Source organism: Pseudorca crassidens, chromosome 6, assembly GCF_039906515.1.
Source record: "Pseudorca crassidens isolate mPseCra1 chromosome 6, mPseCra1.hap1, whole genome shotgun sequence".
Taxonomy (NCBI): domain Eukaryota; kingdom Metazoa; phylum Chordata; class Mammalia; order Artiodactyla; family Delphinidae; genus Pseudorca; species Pseudorca crassidens.
In genome coordinates, this window is record NC_090301.1 from 123,646,246 (window position 1) to 123,650,932 (window position 4,687).

A 4,687-nucleotide genomic window follows, 5' to 3' on the forward strand; every position below is an offset into this window, starting at 1 on the left:
TGAGAGTTGAAGGTTGGGAAGGAGTTCCTTGGGGGAAGTGGAAGGGAAGCAGGTGGTGGAGAGTTATCCGGGGAGCGGGACTGGTGTCTGCAAAGGCCCTGGGGTGGGACTGCACCAGAATCACCTGTCCCACGGGCCAGCGTGGAGGAATGAAGAACATGGGAGAAGGGGCAAGGTGAGGCTGGGCAGAGGGGTGCAGACCATTCAGGCCTTGTAGTCAGGGCAGGAAACTTTATTTTAAGAGTGATAAAAAAGCCATGCAAAAGGGTTGTATAGAAGGGAGTGGGGGAGGGGAGACATAGACAGTTTCACATTTTAACGCAATCATGCTGGCTGCAGACTGGAGAAAGATGGATAAAGGGCCAAATAGAAAGCTGGGAGATAACTAGAAAGCCATGGCCACAGCAGGCTGGCACTTGGAGCATGTGATTGCGGAGGTGAAGGGTGGACAGGCTCAAGAGATATTTAGGAGGGAAAACCGGCAGGACTGCCAGTCTGAGAAGCAAATCCTCACTAAAATACAAAGAGCTGAGTGTCTAGCCTGCTACCTCTCAGACCCAGGGCTCTTAAAGTCCAACCTCCAGTTAATGCCACTACTTGTGCACCCCTCACCTCTGACCAGCCAGTCTCTGGCCAGGCAATCCTGCCGGGGGGATGGGGGAGAGCACACTGCTTACGGAAGGTTCCAAATGTAGGGAGAAGCTTCCTCACTGTGACCTGAACTCTCCCCCCATTCTTGGACCTCCAGTGGTTTCCAGATGTTGAGGATAACAGGTATGTACCATTCTCTTCAACCACCTCCCAACCCCAGGAAGTCTTTGGGGTCCCCTTACTCATTGGTGGCCTTAGGCAGACCACTTGATGTACCTGAGCCCCAAGACCTGAAGGAGCAGCCGGCCCCCAGCAGGATGGAAGATTACTGGAGTTTGCATTATTTATAAAGGCCCGGCATGTGACGGTTCTCAGAAAGCAGGAACGCTGGCCAGTCCCCCCAACATCACTCAGCTGGCTTGATTGCTGGACCCCGGGTGTCAGTCACCCTCACTCTTAAGGAATATCCTCAAAGTCTTCCAGGAAAGGGGCAAATTCCTCGGAGGTTCTAGAATGTTCCTCCCCTGGCCCTGCCCCAGCATGAGCCAGCTCTTAGAAATAGCAGCGGGGACACGGGCGTCAGCAGAGCCCAGGAATGAAGGTTGAAGGGAGTGAGGAGGGGCAGCCTTGAGGGCAGGCCTGGTGCTGGGGTGCTGGGTGGCCAGTGGGAAGCAGAAGTCAGGTGGCAGCTGGACTGCACCAGCCACCTGAGCCAGTGGTCAGGCAGACCTTGGGAAATGCTGCGAGAAAGATGCCCCAGCAGGGAAATGACCGCCCCCGCTCCCAGGTCAGGCTGTTAAGCGGTGAGGGGGTGAGGGGGTGAGGGTACTGTCACCACGGGGGCGACCTCCGTGTGTGTGAGGAAGGTCTGTGGGTACAGGGCTATGGGGTTGGCTGCACCTGTGCCCTGCACACCCACATGATCCAGCCCCCTGATCTCAATGCTGCTCTTGAGTCACCTGGGGGCCAAGGGTCCACCAGATTGAGCCCAAATCCTTTCCTGGAGTGCCCACCTCCAGGTGGGGGAGGGTCTGTTCAGCTCTGCTTAAACTGCTTATCCAGATTTGGGAATCTAAGAACAAGGCTTTGTAATGCCCCTCAAATGAGTCTGAAAACCTGGGGCCACAGCTTTGCGCAGGTGCGCACCTGGGGCCTCAGAAGCTGCTCTGGCTTCAGGGTTCCTCTCTGGGGAAGGGACAGCTTTGGGCTGGGCTGAAAGCCTCCAGGTTGTCTGTCTCCAATCTGCCTCCTGCTTAGCAGGGGTGAGACCTCATGAGATTGGCCACCGGAAAAACTGACACTTTGCACACATGCTGGACCCCTGGACAGATGTCCTGGCCAAGTCAGAAACACCTTCCTGGCCTCCGACAGCATTTACCAGCAGTTCCAGCTTGAGACACAGATCTGAGCAACTAGAATGCTCTGTGACTTTAAAAGAGTAACTTAACCTCCCTGGGCACTTTTCCTCCTTTATGAGAAAGAAAGAGAGAAAGAAAGAAAGAAAAAGAAAGAAAGAAAGAAAGAGAGAAAGAAAGAAAGAAAAAGAAAGAAAGAAAGAAAGAAAGAAAGAAAGAAAGAAAGAAAGAAAGAAAGAAAGAAAGAAAGAAAGAAAGAAAGAAAGAAAGAAAGAAAGGAAGGAAGGAAGGAAGAAAGGAAGAAAGGAAGGAGGAAAGAAAGGAAGGAAGGAAGGAAGAGAGGGAGAGGGAGAGAGAGAGAAAGAAAAGAAAGAAAGAAAGAAAGGAAGGAAGAGAGAGAGAGAAAGAAAGAAAGAAAGAAAGAAAGAAAGAAAGAAAGAAAGAAAGAAAGAAAGAAAGAAAGAAAGAAAGAAAGAAAGAAAAGGAAGGAAGGAAGGAAGAAAGAGAGAGAGAGAAAGGAAGGAAGGAGGGAGGGAGGGAGGAAGGAAGGAAGGAAGGAAGGAAGGAAGGAAGGAAGGAAGGAGGGAAGGGAGGAAGAGATGAGAGAAAAATATTCATAACCAAGAAAAGGGTTATTATCAGTAATAAGAGCTCAGAGGTTACCCCTAGAGGCTTGGGTTGAATCTGTGTCACCATTTATGAGCTGTGTGACCTTGGCAATTTAATTAACTTCTCTAAGCCTCAATGGCCTTTGTCTAAAATTGAGATAATGATAGTACCTACCTCAGAGGTTTGTTTTGAGGATTAGATGGTAATCCACCCCAAGTGCCTGGCACATTCAGCATTTTCAATAAATATCACTGGATAATTATTTGCTGTAGTGAAAAGCTAGAGGTGGAGATTATAATCCTTCTTGTTGGTGGTGAAATTGAAGCTCGAAGAAGTTGGGTAAAAGGCTGAAGTCACCTGCTAGACAGTGTAGCAGACCCAAAGGCAGTAAGGGTCCTTATCTGCACTGTCAGGGCGTGAATGGCATAGGGTGGTGATGGGGCCTGGGTCGAGGGGCATTAAGTACCCCCCAGAGCAGTGCTTATGCACATCATCACTCTGAGAGTCTCAAGAGAAATCCCCCTCTCACCTTCCTAGTTGCCATGATTTTATCTCTTAGACACAAAGAACAGCAATCTCCACTTGTCCAATGCTTGCCACGTGCCAGACATTCTTTTAAATGCTTTACGTATATTAACTCTTCAATCTCAACACAACCCTGAGGAAGGCACTGTTATTATCCTCATGTTACAGATAGAGAAGCTGAGGCCCAGAGAGCTTAAGTAACTTGCCCACAGACACACAGCTCATCATTGGAAGTGCTTGGATTTGGAGCCAAGCAATCTGACACTAAAGGCTAGAATTTTTTTTAATAATTTCAAATTTAGAATATTTAAAAGAACGTGTATATACTAATTACTAAGGTTTTACCCTGTTTTTACTTTATCATTCTCTATCTCTCTCTCTCTCTCTCAGCTATTTGAATATTTGAGAGTACATTGTTGACATGTCCCTTTATCCCTAAATATTTCAGCATGCATGAAAATCCTAAAAATAATAGCATTCACTTACATACCCAAAATATGACTGTCTGAATCAGGAAGTTTAACACTGATACAATGGTATCCTCTACTCTACAGACCTTATTAAAATTTCACCAATTTCCCAATGATATTCTTCTTGGCTACTATTTTTTTGGTGCAGAGCTTTCATGTCTCTTTAGTTTCCTTTAGTATGAAATGATTTCTTGGCCTTTCCTTATCTTTTATTATATTGACATTTTTAAATAGAACATAGTGGGAGTTTTTTGGTTCAGAATTTCCTCCATTTGGGTCTTTCCAATGTTTTCTCACCATAAAATTTAGGTTACATATTTAGGGTAGGAATCCTTGGAGGTGATGATGTTTTATCAGTGTGTGATGTCAGGAGGAACATGATGTTAATTTGCCCCATTTCTGGTGCTGTTACTTTGCTGATTTGGTTAAGGCAATATCTGTCAGCTTTCTCCACTACAAAGTTACTACTTTCCCTTTGTAATGAGTAAGTAACTTGTGGGGAGATGCTTTGAAAGTATGTAAATGGCCAGTTGCCATCAAACCTCCACCGATCACTTTAGCATCCATTGTTCCTTCTTACGTGAATCATTGGGTGTGGTTGGGTGCCTTGCCATCTCCATCACTCCTTCTACGTGTGAATTGAGTTTCTACTCTAGCTGATCTTCTCTTTTCCCCCATTTAATCATTTATTATCAGTAGGGACTCAGGGACCGTTTTTTTTGTTTGTTTTTCATATCTGATATTTCGTCACTATCACCATTCATTTTGATGCTCAGATGGTCCTATATGTGGCCAGTAGGCACCTGCTCAGCCTGGCTCCCGTTCCCTTGACTTGTCCTTATTGTTCTTTGGACACTCTCTCTGTAGCACAAGATGTTCCAGGTTCATCTTGTATTTTCCCTGCCCCAGCCCTTGCATTCCCATTTCTCCAAGGAGCCCTGCTTCCTCTTGGTGGAGAATGGTATTTAGAAACCATAGTCTGTGCCCAAGTGTGCTCATTTGATACTGGAGTGACACAGGTTCTGTGTAAATGTTGTGCTTCTAACCACTATACTCTCCTTCCTCTCATACTATGCAGCAGCCCAGGCTCCCCTCTCATAGAGATACCTAGGCTAGGCAGTCAATTCTGCGGTACAA